Here is a 15,329-nt window from a genome sequence, read left to right as displayed (position 1 = left end):
AAAAGTTTTCTTCGCTTTCATATCAGATTTATTGGTGTAAACCAGTCCTCTGTGAAGTTAGATTTATTGGTGTAAACCAGTCCTCTGTGAGGCATCTACAATGTTTGTTGAAAACACAGTTGCTGGACTTCTGACCGGCATAAATAGGAGGTTTTATTTATTACTCCAGTTCTAGTCTCCCATCACTGGCACCCCATACATTTCCAGATTCATTTTAAGCTCTTACTGTGGTTTTTTTTACAGCTCTAAATGGGTTGGCCCGTTCCTTAGTCACTGACCTTCTCTCCCCCCATTCCAACACAAGTCTACTCAGATCTGCAAATCAATTACTCTTGCATGTGACGTGGTCTCGACTAAAGCTCAGGGGTGACCAGGCCTTTGCAGGAGCTGCCTCAAGACTGGAGAACAGCCTACCATTCAGCCTTAGGTCATATCAGCTTTTAAATAGCAACTTAAAATCTATCATTACTCTTTAGCATTTGACACTGTTTCAAAATGTCTGTGAGGTATCTTCTTTTCGATGATGTTCTGTTTTTGTGTGTGAATCTTCATTTTATTATTTGTCTTGTTTGGTTCCCTTTTTTGACACCACTAAAAAGGGAGCACTCCAAGGGCTGCAGCTTGGCTTAGCCAGACAGTGTTCCCGGTAGTCAACCTTCTGCATAATGACTCGAATGGCAGCATTTCATTTGTATTTGTTTGTACATTTTTCTGCTTTTCCTCCTGTTGTTGAGGTTCGTTTTACATTTTCAAAGTTTGTTACTAATATTACCTTTTTATTATCCTCTGATTTTAATTGTGCTCTTTATATCAATCTTACGTATGTAGTGCTCCCAGTGTGGAGCTGCCAAGGACATTAAAAAAGAGAGAGCAATGTCAGTTCACAACTCTAGTGACTAGTCGAATAGACCTGCAGGATTCTATGGACATGATATGTTAATGCATAAATGGCTTTCAACAGCTAAAGATCCCAAAACCATTTTCTGAGTTGTCATACTCTCAGCTTATCAACAGCAGAACTTCCATAAACTTCCATGGTCTGGTCGGAGACTACTCATTTTCCTGATGTCATTCCACTATGCAAAATAATGGCTTCTGCCTTAATCAGTCTTTTTTTTTTTTTACTACTTTTGGTCTTTCATGGGTCATTCAAACTGACCAGGGCACTGGGGTTTTGTCCAAACGTTTTGCACAGGTGTTGAAAACATTAAACATTAAACATTTCATCCTCAGTCACACTGAGCCTTAGAATCATTCCATCAGTCTTTGAGATCGGTGCTTTGTAAGTATTGTTTGGCTAGTGGTAGAGACTGGGCTGAAGGTGCACCTTTAGTTTTATTTGCAGCTCAGGAGGCTGTTCAAGTCGCTTGTATTCAGTCCAGCCCAGCTTGTCTTCGTTCAATCAGTGCATGGACCTCTCATGGCTCTCAAAGAATCCTTTCAAGGTAACCCTGAAAGACAACATAATAGGTTAGATTATGTCAGTTCATTTCATGAAAGGTTGCACAGGGCATGTCTCTTATCCAATAAAACTCTGAATGTTTCACAGACCAAGATGAATGAAGGTTTGACAGAAGGGCAGTGTCTCAACTTCGAGCCTGGGGATAAAGTATTTGTTCTTCTGCCTATCCGTGGTTCTCCCTACTAAGTACTCACAACCTTATGTTATTGAGAGGAAATTGACTGAAACTGATTATCTAATAGTTTCACCAGACTGAGGACATAGAAACAGAATCTCTGATTAATATGTTAAAAGCTTACCATGCCTAACATTCTACAGAGACATACATGCAAAAGCTCTTGGTAACTTCGAAATCTTTTTTGTTCTTGTAGGTGTGGCATCAGTTTTATCTTACACTGATAAAAATGTTGGTCTCTTGGTTGTGCCATGCAATCTATTTCTGAACTTTTAGCTGACTTTTCTATTTTAGATTATCTGCCAACTTCTCAGAGTGAGAAACTCATGCAACTGGCCAATTAAATACTTAATGATGTTCCTATGTAGACTTCACTTTTATCAAGGAGACATCAGATACTGCTCTTATCCAGTCTCTTTACCATGTAAATGCTGTAAAGCGAGTTATTATGCAGTAGAAGGGTGGCTACCCTGCTGGAACACTGTCTCTCTTAGAAGGAAGTTTGTACATAGTTTAAGTGTAATTACAGTCTTGTATATGAATGAGTAATATAAGAACATAAAAATTCTAAAAACAGATTCAATCTCAGCATAACAAGTACTATAAGGTCCACCTATTTTAGTTTGTTGGAGAAAAAAAAAAGGTCACATTTTTTGTCTGGTGTTATTTGCAAGTATCATTTAACCTCTTGGGTGCCTGAGCTTTCTGCTTTTAAAACACTAGAAACTTTCCTACAGTACACAGTGATGGCCTCAGAAATGCACCTGCCACTTATCAGAGTGTAGTAAACTTAGTTTTAGCTGCCATTGCCCACCATGATGCACACAGCTGATCTTGTTTATCTCTTGGATTGGTCCGGTCATTTATCAACATTAAGAACTGTGTTTGAGAAGCTGTCACAAGCCTTGCCGACTATAAACCTTGCAAATGGGAGCTTGCCCAGGCTACTGTCACCTATTTGGGGACACAGGTGGGATAAGGCCAGGTGTGCCCAATAGATGTGAAGGTTGCAGCCATTAATGAATTCTCTGTGTCCACTTCTCAGTGTGAGTTCTAGGCATAGCTGGGTAATGTTGTGTTTTTTGCAGGAATATTGCTGAGTAACTATTGCTGAGTCTCCGAATGCCTTTAATGTGCACATCTGACTGGCAAGATTTTTTTAATAGTGAGTGTTTTTATCTGCCACTTCTGTGATTACTATCCCTGATTTTAAAAGGCATTCTAAACTCTGTGTTGATGATGTTGAAGTTGGGAATGGGGATGTGCTTTTGTAGGAAAATGAAGATGGGGTTGATCACCCCAGTTTGCTATTTTTTTTGCAGGTTTGACAAGCATTAGATAAATCAATAAGTTATCAATAAAGAAATTTTAGCATTGTTGCTGATCTTACAGCTACACATTTGTACCTATGTATACTTATCGCAAACCTCTTTCTTACATGTACGGTCCAAACCAATGCCTTATGCGATGGTCCCTCTTTGTGCAAGACCATAATGATGGTGATTAAATAACAGAAAGGTACAGAGAATGTGCATGCATACACTCTTTCCCATGTGTAGCATTAAGATGAGCCTGTTTTATTGCAACATTACAGCCTTATCCTTGTGTGGCTATCCTTGTTTCTCTCACTCCCTGTCTGTGTGTCACCCCATGTGCGTTTGCCGGGCCTTTCTAATGAGATGAGCCACCTAACCAATCAGGACACTGCTGGTGTAATTATGGGACAGTGGCCAGATTGTTTGTTGAAAGTGACTGAACTGCTTAGATACTGTTGGCCCACCTGAGGGTGCAAACCGGTAGGAGTGGTGCAACGATACATTTGGCACCACATAGGAATCCTACTCAGTATAGCTCTCTAGGTCAGAGCGTGGGCCCTACCCCATGTAAGTTTTGGTTTTCACGCTAGTGAAGGACAGGACGGGTTTTTTGTCTGTTTTTGTAATCACTTAGTATAACTACTGTAAGTGATGGATAGTTTGGTAATGTTTTACTTGTATTGTTTTCTTTAGCACCATCCATAGTTTGTTTCCCCCACTGTGGAACTAGTTAAATATAATGCAGCACGTATATATCAAACCTTTAGAAATAGTGTTAGTACCTTGCTGAGGTGACTGGTATTAATAAACTACCCAAAGTGTCTGTGTCTGTTGTCTTTGTCTGTTATATTATCACCCAGTTCTCCAAAAATCCCATGTTATTGTTTGCGTTCACTCATTATGTCCAACCGTCAGCTTTCCTCTCGAGCCTTTTGCGCTTGCAAATCTTGTTTTGTCCACCACATGTGACTGGGAGTGCAAGTGGTTGCTTGTCAGGCTTGTCAGGTCGCTCAGGCACACAGCAGGAGCACGCTCAAAACCTCGGTGCTGTTGCTGTGGCGAGCACAGGGAAAAATAGCATAGAAGCACGGATGGAGGTCCGGCAGCCTTCGCTTGCTAAATGTCTTCTGTGAGCTGCTGACTAGCCTCTAACCCCTTTCACTGTTCAATGACTTGAGGAAACCAGGTTTCCTGACAAGGTCTCCATGGGCTCACTTTATCGCCAGGCCCCGAGTGCAGAGTGCTGGGGGACTGGCATGGTTGGAGTGGGAATGACAAATGTTTATTTGAGAGGAACATGGAGGGGGATGTAATATCATTTAAGGGATGTGCACGCTGTGCACATCACATATTAGTAGTGTTTTTAGTAGTGTTTTTAGTAGTGTTTTTGTACTGTATTCTGTATTCTGACTATTCTGATTTTTGGTTTTGTTTTCTACCTCTTTCTACTTCTTTCTCTTTATCTGTCCACTAGTGTTGTCATTGCACTCTAACTGATTGTTCCTCTAAAGCCCAGCAGAGTTAAAGTATTTACATAGCACTATTGTTGTTGCTGTTGTTCAGTTTCTCAGTTGTCCATCTCTTCTGCACAGGACACATGCAAATGATGAGCGTATATGTTCTCTGGATGCCTGCTGTGACCTCTATCAATCTCCACATCCACACCCCTTTCTTCATCAGCAGTAAATTGCATCTGTGACTCAGAGAGATATTGCTGTAAAATTGTACCTAATGAAGGCAGGTTGCATGAACAGGGTACTGTCAGATCCGTTTGTTTTGAAGACAGTGAAATGTTGAATCAAGGAGTTAAGAATAGCATTTTATGGGTTGTCTGTTTTATTTGTCTCATTATTTTTATTTTTATTTCGCCTCTACTGGCTGACATCATAAAATAACACAATCATCTTTAGGCTGAAATGTTGGAACTGAAGTTATTGATTGACACTTTATCTTTATTCCATGCTGCAGAGGTTGTGTTTCAGTGTGGAGCAACCAACAAGAAGCCTTAACCAGGCTGAATTCAGAAATAGTAACAAACAGAAGTGGATAGCATTGTAAATAAGAAGATACTGATCTTATATCAGCTTTAAAAATGAAAACTGGTCCTGCACAGACAGACACGTGCACAGATGAGGTGAACAGATGTCTGGCATGCTTCAAAACCACTCGCTGGAGAACACGTCTGTCAGCACCACGGACAGTGCTGGAAACTAGTCAGTTCAACACAATATAGTCTAGAATGTATTATCAACCTATTATATTTCTCATTTCCTCTAATCACACACCGTTTTTACATTGTTTTTACATTGTTAAATTGACTGTATGCATAAGACAATCTCTACAAACAAATCAGTATCACTAACTAAGAACGAATCCAATTTATTCTTAACATTCTTATATACTTACCATCCAGAAACATACAGTAATATATAGGCATGCAGTAAAATAACCAAAATTATACCTGATTTGTTGCTTAAACGGGTTGCTTGGATAAATGGTAATGAGTTTTGTTTGAACTTTTTCTTTGACTTTGTAAGTTTTACAGTTTTGCAATGTGCATCAAGGCCTTTGTTTGTAAACTCTGAAGCTTTAGGACTCTGGACAGCTGCAGTGTTCACCCCATTACCCAACAGCAGCTGTACACCCAGCACACACACGCACACACACACACACACACACACACACACACACACACACACACAGTGTCCTCGACCTATAAGTACATACACAACTCTGCACCCCTCACACCAAAGTAATTAAAGTATTTGTATTTTTCTCTCTCATTTTCTTGCTCTCTCCATCACTTGCTTGTCCTTGAATTTTCTGTTCAATTCTCTGCCAAGCATTACTGCAAGATGTCACTGTTTTCTCACATAAGCACCACATACACACAATAGGCACACATCTGCGCATGCACCTTCACACGCACACCAACACACGTGTACACACCCCGATGTTTCTGGACCTCTGCCATGGCCCTAATTACCTGCCTCTTCTAGTCTCGTGTCTCTCCCTGCTGTTACCGTAGTGACAGTGTGAACTACTGTTTGACACAAATTCTCCGGTGCTTTTAAGACAGATACATTTAAAAAGGTGAAATCTTTATCTGGTGTAAAATGTAAAACCTCTTGCATGCAGGTGAATTGCTTGATAAAAAATATTTAGCCAGAATGTTTTCCACATCAAATGAAACATTACTTTGATTGGAAAGAGTTACTGTAGTAATAGTTGTGATGGCTAACTCATATAATTTCAGTCATTCATCGGCAAGCTCATGCTACTCTTTGTGGGACATTTTCCACTTTGATGTGTTCATGTTTCATTATCCAGCCGCTCACATGCTAATGGGACATACCATAGAAACTTTAGAATGTGCCATGTAGCCAGTAGCATGCTATCAGATCAGTGGTATTGATGTCACCACTCTCTGCATGCTACAGCCAGAACATGAGTGCTGTATGGGAGATGAAGACTGTCAGTTAGCCTTCAGGGAGAAAGCACAGTGGAGGGCCTCAGGCTATCTCCCTCCGCCTACCATGTCCACAGGAGTGACAGAGAGAGAGAGAGAGAGAGAGAGAGAGGGAGGGAGAGAGAGAGGAACGAAGACAGTGACAGAGAGCGAGAGAGAGAGAAAGAGAGAGAGGGGGAGAGGGAGAGAGCTCATATCTTGTCTCTGTTGTTTGCTTTCTCTGTCTGTCTGTCTGCTGTTCCTCTCTATCTCCTTATTTCTTGTCCTTCTAATCCCCCTTTTCTGGTGTTCCCTTGTGCTGCCTCTCTCTCTCTCTCTCTCTCTCTCTCTCTCTCTCTCTCTCACACTTTCCCTTTATCTCTGCCTTTCCCTATCCCCTCTTCCCAAGCACCCACAGGAGGTGTGCATCTGTCAGAAGCTAGAGACAGCCCATCCCAGACTGGGAGCGGAGCAGAGCCTGCCTTCTTCATTCCACTCAACCAGCAGAATGCCAAACAGGCCTGATCATGCACTCTGGCCAGTGAGCAGTGGGACTATGGAGAGAGGCTCACTGCTGAAATGGCTCCCTTTCTGAAGCCCTGCATGACAGCTCTGCCATGAAGATCTGCCTGCCTGTTTATGAGGCAGTTTGGCCCGTGAAACTGCAATGCCTTTAAGTTCATTGATCATGCTCATATTAAACAGCGCAGGTGCTTTGCCAGTGAAACCGTTGCAGGTGACTGGACTTAACTGAGGCACTCTCTCTTTCTATCTCGTTCTCTCTGTCTCTTTCTTCCCATCTGTTTGTCCTTTTCTCCCTCTCTTGCTGTCTCCCATCAGCCTACATAGTTTTAGTAGTTCAAAAGTGTAGATGTGCTTAGAAACGTAACCTATTATTTGTGTGTGTGTGTTTGTGTGGGTGTGAGTTTATGAGTGTTTGTGTGTGTGTGTGTGTGTGTGTGTATATACCAACCCTCGAGGGCTTGTATCCGCACTACTACTATTTCCCACAGTGAGTGATAATGCATGGATACACTCAGGCAATGGAGCATGTTTTGCTGGTCTTTCTTTATTAAAGCCATACTCCCTCACTCTGTTGAGGATTTACTGACTTGTAAAAGTGCCTTATCTCTCCCCCACCCTCCTCCAACCACCTGTTGACTTTCCGCATGACGACACCCAAATAGGCAGCACACAATCCAAACCAGCGAAGAGAAAACGGAGAAAGTGTCATTTCAAGTTGCGAAATTCTGAAGTTATACAAAAGATCTGCAGCGATATTTTAATGGAGTGCAAATCTTTTAATTACTCCCTTCAGGGTGCTTGCCGTTTGGAGTTGAGTGGGCACTGCGGCGGGTCGACAGAGCCCTCCGAGTGGGTGTGAGGCCACAGAGATAGAGAGGAGACATATATCACCATGTATATCATCCTCCAAGCCTTCCTTCAGCTTGTTGCCTTTGTGTAAGTAATTGTGAGTGTAGGTCCTCTTGGGTTCATCCTGTAGGCATGTAATCTGTATGAAAACAGGCCATTTCAAAGACACAGTCATTTAATCTGCATACTGACACAGTTTTCTTCATTCATTCCTGTTCCATATTAATTATTTTATCTTTGGAAAAAAGCTTTGAAGGGCCAACCTGAGCATCATTATTTATACCTGAAGATGTCTGATCATTTTCCGGTCTCCCTCTCAACTTGTTTCGTTATTCTCCTTTGCATGTTATCTGTCTTTGGTGGCCTAAGTGTCTCTGCTCTACTGTGCTCTTGGATTTAAATATACACTGTAGGGAATCTGGCAGCGACCCCCTGCTCTGAATGGACTGAATGTGTTCTCCGCTCCTGCTGGAACACAGAGTGGGGCATTGGTGGGCTTAAGACATCAAAGCTGGCTCAGTCCACCTCTTACAATTATATATGCCCAACACACACGTGTGTGTGTGTGTGTGTGTGTGTACAGTACCAGTCGAAGGTTTGTACACGGCTGCTCTTTGTTTATTTTTCTATTTTCGGCATTTAAAAAACAGGAAGGTATTCAAACCAATGAAATAACACATATGTGATTATGCTGTGATAAACAAATATTAACTTAATCTTAGAGTTTAGATTCTTCGAAGTAACTATCTTTTACTTTGATAACAGCTTTGCATGCTCTTGGTGTTCTCTTAACCATCTTCATGAGGCAGCCACATATGACACTTTTACCACGCTTGTAGGGTGAGGAACTAAAGTTCTCAAAAAAAATATTTGCTGAGTGTGCATACTGTTTACATACTATCCACACACACAAAGATTTGAGTAATGGGATCAAATTGCCTTGGGTTACAGTTATATCACAGGTTTGAAGTGATTTCTCACAGCTGACACAGACCTGCCAATAAGGGGACGAGCACCTGTCATTCAGAGGTGCAAAATGTGGCAATCTCTGCACCATGTGCTGCCTCGTGCATGCAGAGTAGCTGTAGCTCTGCAGAGTGACTCGTGTCCTCAGAGACACATTGATTTAAACTTTATTTGCACTGCCTGTCTGACCCAGAGTCTGAAGAGAGCTTTGCTTTCTAGTTATGCTTTGGTCTGCTGTTGGTGAACCTGCACGAGAGCGGGCATGGATACCCTCAGCATGATTATGGAGCTAAAAAGCCAGAAGAGTTCTTTAAACGTGTACACCATGGCGGTCAGGAAGCAGACGCTTTGGTATTCGTATTCACTTTCAGCACCTCCTTCAGACGTTCAGTAAACCCTTCAGTAGAGAGCAGGGAATGTCCACCAACCTTCACACACGTACAGGTGGGCACCATAAAGAGGTCTCTTGTGGTTTTGCTTTTGTTACTGGTGAAAACAGATTGAAAGAGTACATGTTGCAAATTTATCAGAACTGATTCTGATCAGCTCCAAACATCAAACGTAAGAAGTCAGACTTGGAGGTTTTAATATTGAACTTCATTTTTTTTCTTTGAGTATACAGAGTGCACACAAAGGCTCTCTGTGCAGACTTTCACCAAACTCAATCAATGTCCATCCTGCAGCTTTGCTTCCTAAAAACTCGAAATGTTATATTGCTTGATGCTGTATTTAACAAAGTCCAGAAACCGTTCACCTCTTGAAACATTTCTTGCTCTAAAGCATTATGCCAGACTATGATGACAATCAGTAAAAAACATTCTGAGGGCATAGTTTGAAGTTAAATATGAAATCATCTTTTTTTCTCTCTCCCTCTCCCTTCTTACACAACAGTTTCAACAAATGCACAAAGGCTATCTGAACCAGAAGGAATTATCCTTCAGAAATATTATTTAGTTAAGATATTGCTGAATTTTGTTGTTTAAACAGCTCTAAAGTTCATTACAGTGTGTCTATTACTGCAATTTGTATTAATAGCAATAATTACTGCTAATGTTTCAGCTTCAGTTAAAAAAAAGGCTTAAAAGCACACAAAAACTGTGTTGTAAAAATATTAAAGTAATTTATGGCACCTTTGGTGGATACTTTCTTTCTTTCAAACTTCCAACACACTCCAGCCTCTGAGGCAGTTTCATGTCTGCATGTTTAAAGTAAACAAACCCTGTGAGTATGTATGAATGAGTGTGTATGTACGTGTGTAGTGTTTCTGCCCATATTGTTTAAAAGCTGCTTTAATCACATTAGCAGACTCAAGCTTTGATCCTTCCTTTGACATGTATGCTGTCCAGAAGCAGTATTCAAAGATGACTGAATAGACAGCAACCCTTCTGTCTTCTCGTTTTAGTTTTGTGTGTGCTTGTACTTCAGTTATAGTGAGTTGTCTCTTAGCTTGTATCTGATTATGGCTGTGTCAAATCTGTGCTAGAGACTTTTGTCTTTCTGCAACATCTCTTTTTCACTCTCATTTTCGGAGAGTCAGAAGAAAGTTCTAATTTAAACAGCGCAAACAATATGCAGAGACTTCTCATTTAAAATGACTTAAAATTAAAAGAATTATATTGTGCTATTAATAGGCATGAGTGCTACAGCACTATAAAATGCATCATTTACATATATAGTTAGATATATGCGATCCATCATGCTGAAACTGCATCTTCACTACTGAAACATACAGAAAGCCCATGTGGAGAGCATGGCTGTGCACTATAGTGTTCTTTAGACTAGTTGTCTTATTCAGTGATTCTTTTATGTTACTGCCTGAGCTATGTTGTGACTGCAGCACAAGAAGCCAGTAACAGCCAAGACAGAATTCTTCTTAATTATATATCTGCAGTGACAACATCATCTGGCTTGACTAAACCTTGTGTCATTCCAACAGTTTATCAACCTAGTACATTACCTTTGATGTACCACCAAACTCTGTGTGTGCGTGTGTGTGTGCGTGCTTGGCGGTATGTAGGGCAATTGAATGCATGTTTGTATGATCAGTATTCTGGCTGTGGAGGTCATCTCAATGTCTGCTGAGGGCTACCATCTCAAATGTGTCTCAGAGCTGGCTCTGACAGGCCCTGACAGAGCCATCCGCTGAGTCAGACCAGCACGGCCTCTGTCTCCCCATCTCTCACCCTCTTACAGGCAGCTCTGACCTGTCCATCAAACAGCCGTCACCCTGGGAGATGAGATTGCCAATGACTCAGGTTTTTCAGTCATCATGTGACAGAGGTACAATGAAGGTGCTCCAGAGAGAGGTAGAATAGGGAGAGAGATATATACCATGTCCAAACGCAGAGGTACCGACGGGGGTGGGGGTTGCTATGACCTGAACCTGTAGAATCTTTAAATGTTACAAAACTAAACAAAATACATTTCGATTTTTAAAATTGAATGAAAATAGGCCAGTCAATAATGGATATAACATGGAAATTGATTCTTAATTATTTACTGAAACAAAGAAAAAGTCAAAGATCTCTGGAATCTTTATTTGGAACTCTCTTAGGGTGATATGACATTGATCAGTTAATACAATACTTGAGAGCAATTGACATTTATAATAAATCTCTCATTTTGCTGGTGTATTTTGGCCTCTGTGATATTTGGGTGTGCATAATCTTTCCCCCCTTTTGAATTCCTTGGCACATATTTCCTGCAGCTAAATGACAAGTCGGTGTCTGCCTTGGTGGTGCTGAGAGTCCATGGAGAGTATAGCAGATGGAGTGATCTCCCCACTGCCCTTTCAACGCATAAGCACTGGCTTATAAAGTAGGGGGGTGGCAGCTTCCATAAATGGCTAATCGAATCGGAGCAGGAGTTAAAGGTCAGCATTGATGTCAATCAAACCTATGCTTACGATTTTAAATGACAAATTACAAATGCCATGGGCCAGGCTGTGTGAACTGTTATGGAATGGTATAATGGTATAATAGATGTTGGCATATTTTATTTCTTGTTTTTTTTCCCCTCAGAGAGTCTGTGCTATTACATTATATTTATATTTTGGGGTGGTTTGCTTCATTGGGGGGGTGGGGGTGGGTTGTGTCATTGTACTTTGCATCTCACTGATTGATTTGCAATGACATGTCATATCTGCTGAGTAAAGAATCATGTAACGTGTCAGAACGAGGCAGCCACTTGTGAATAAAAGTCGTTGGTGATTTAATACAAAAAGAACAGTCCAAACATGTCAAATAAGAGGCCAAGGTCAAAACCAGAACAGGATTAACAAACCAAAAGGACATTTATAGAGTAGTACCAGGACAGTACAGATTTGGTAAGCAGCAAAACTGTCAGACAAGCCAACAAAGCCGAAAGGGAAAGAGCCAAAAGCTGAAGCAAGAATACAAAAGGGCCAAAACAATGAGAGAGTGCAACACAACAAAAATACCACTTAGTATGCTTGGAAAACAATGGCAATACTTCACAACAAACAACTGAAAATGGTCTTTATATGGGTGTTGATGATAGAGTACAGGTGAACCTAATCAGTATTCTGGTGATTCTGTATAACAATTTGTGATTGGGTAATTGGTGTGCACTCACTGTCACATGATTCCACTTGGGACGTGGGAGATGGAGTTGGGACCTGGATTCATCTGCTGAAGTTGGCATGCCTGAGCTGAACCCCAGCAGTGTCCAATAATGCATGCTTGACTTTCGCTCACGATGCATGCATCATTCCTACTGAGTAGGCTTCTGGTGGAACATTGCTTGTGTTATTTACACACCAACATCACAAACAACAGGGAAATGTCAGGCTTTACTTAGATCGCAGCTGTCATGAAATAGAGCAGAGGCTGATTGCAGACTGTATATTATGGAAAGAATACACTTTCATACCCATGGCTATAATTGCAGCTTGGCTCTTTGTCCCCATAAATTCCTGTAATTACTGTCCACTATCTTTAATCCAACATGGATAAATGATATTGCATGTGTCACAAAAATTCAACAACTCTGTAAAACAGAACTGAAAAAAACATTAAAGATCCTGCTTGCCCAAAAAACAAGACAAATTAAAAGAGAACTGTATTCAGAAGAGCGTTCAGCATTGATGTTTTCTCCCTGCTTCTTCTCAATCAGAAATGGCCTATAAAAGGAGTGCCTTCATTATTAGAAAGGCAACTGAAAAACTGAAAAACACTTACACAAAATAGACAGCAGCTTGATGGCCCATTTCCCCAGCCTTCAGTGGGACATTAAAGTCAGAGCTAATGTGCTTAGACTTCCATGGTGAACATGAAGCTGACCCAGATGCATTTGAATGTTGTGCGTATTTACACGCCTGTGTGGGCGTGGCCTCCTGCGGTGCTTGCCGCACACCAGCGCGTTTCAGAGGACTCACTATGGAAATGACAGCAGGGACTGTTCACATCCTAACATCCATCACGCTGCCTGAGCCATTGGTGTTGGGCATGTTCAGTGTCAGATCTAATCCTCGTCCTTTGCTTGTGCTGTCTGGTAAGGACTGTCCTCTCCTTTCCTCTCGCTTGTTCTCTAGTCTCCTGACCACGAAGTCTAATATACGTGAAGCCGGCATGATCAAAGAGTTTGAAATCCATTGCATGGTATCTGGAAGTCAGCTGCTATTAAAGGCAGAGAATCTGTGCAGAATCGTCCCCCAGGAAACAGAATGGGTGGTAGCGAACTGGCATCAGATATTTTGAGTTGGAACAGGAGCTGCTGATTGCTTGCTGCTCCCAAAGCAGGACCAGTTACATCAGGTACTTCACTGCAACATGAACTACAAGAGCCATTTGTAGCTCTTTCAGAGCAACGAGGCTGTGCTTAGAATGGAAATCTTGCGCACTCTGTTTTGTGGACTCCAAATCACAATATCACGACCTCATTTCAATCACACAATCAGGTGACGTCATGAATCCCTTTTTCTAAACAGGACTGCAAGAGAGGATTGTTCCAGACTTTCAGTCTTCCCCTTCACAGCTACACACTGCGGTTATTCATTGAGATGTTTAAGAGTTGATTAATTTGCTGTCATGTAAGGGAGGTTGGAGAGGAGAAGAGAAAGGCTGGAGGGTTCACCCGAACACCAGAGAGAGCGAGCAGCTCCTTAGCAGAAGATGATCTCAGCAGCTCGGCAGCAAGGAGCACTGTGGTATGCAGAGTGGTACTGGAGCGCAGCTAGCCCCTGCAACTCTTCCTCAGCCCAACACACGCCTCTGTCTCACAACAAGTACTCCACTTCTCCACTTCTGCCATGTTCTTGCTGCTCCTGGCTAGTTAGCTGTCAGAGGGGGAGCGGGGAGGGCAGTGACAGGGAGCCCAGGGCAGTAAAATGTTGGCTATTCTTTAGGAAAATGGCTTTTTTTGGCTGTTAGTCAGGTTGTGGCATACCTGGAATAGTTGGGAGGAGGAGACTGGCACAGGGAAGCAAGAAATGTAAGATAGCGGAAGAGTCAGAAATAGAGAGAGTGGGTGAAAAATGGCTAGATAGAATAAATGAAAGGTGAAAAAAGAGGTGGAAAGAAAGACTAACCCCCTAGTGTTAATGCGTGCACATTGAAAGTAATGAACGTAGTTCTAACCCAGTTGCTTGGCAACACAGCAATATACTCTCTCCTTCACCTGACGTGCCTCTTCTCTAGCAGAGTAGTTGGTGGGCGAGGACCAGCCTGGCTCATCAGGGTTAAGTCAATAGCACGCCGGTGGAGGGGGGACCTCAGGAACTCGCCATGAGGGCACTTCTACCTGAGCTGTAATGCTGTAGTCAGCCCTGCAGGAGGCCCAGCGTGTGAGAGGAAAACAGCCTTCTAAAGCAACAGCAGACTCCTCACCCGCTCACCCCCACACCTCCACCTCATGCCCACACATGCGCACACACATGCAGTCGTGTTTTGCGAATGGGCTTGCAGGCATAACCTCCCCACTGCACATTCTCACAGCAAAGGGGGGCTACATTCCAGAAAAATGAGGGAGCCGAGTGTACGTCTGCTGCTCTCTGTGCTCGGCAGCGTTGGCCTCGGTCATCGGTGTTTCCCAGGGCAAGCGGCGAGTTTATCGTGGACACGGACTCCAGTGTCAAGGGTATCCGTCCTCTCACAGGTGCAGCACCGAGCTGCCGTCTATGCTTGAGCACGTCAGAGAGAAACTACTGCATCATGGGTGAGCTGCTGGCCATTGTCTACGGCGTTCTCTTTGTCCCGGGTACTGAGCACGCTTCACTTGGCTCACAAAAGTTCGGAGAGACCGAGGGCCGGGCTGCTATCATGGCGCTGCAAGTATACCACTTCTCCATCTGACACAGCACTGGACTGTTTTGCCTACACAGCAACACCAATACTGCCAACACCTCTGCCATGACTTGCCACCTGTGTGCCACTAAAGCGTGTGCCTCCAGCAGAGAACATTGGACTGCTGCTGCTGTCATTACCGCAGTGACACCGGGCTCTATGCTGTGAGCTGGGAGGAGACCCACTGTGCCCGGGAGGAGGTAGAGCTCATTTGGGCACATGGAGACGGTAGTGAGACACTAAAATGACTGTGGCGGAGGTTCTGCTGGCAGGGCTGCTACGTGGA

This window comes from Electrophorus electricus, chromosome 23 (genome assembly GCF_013358815.1).
Source record: "Electrophorus electricus isolate fEleEle1 chromosome 23, fEleEle1.pri, whole genome shotgun sequence".
In the NCBI taxonomy this organism is placed as follows: domain Eukaryota; kingdom Metazoa; phylum Chordata; class Actinopteri; order Gymnotiformes; family Gymnotidae; genus Electrophorus; species Electrophorus electricus.
Note: the sequence above shows the minus strand (reverse complement) of the source record.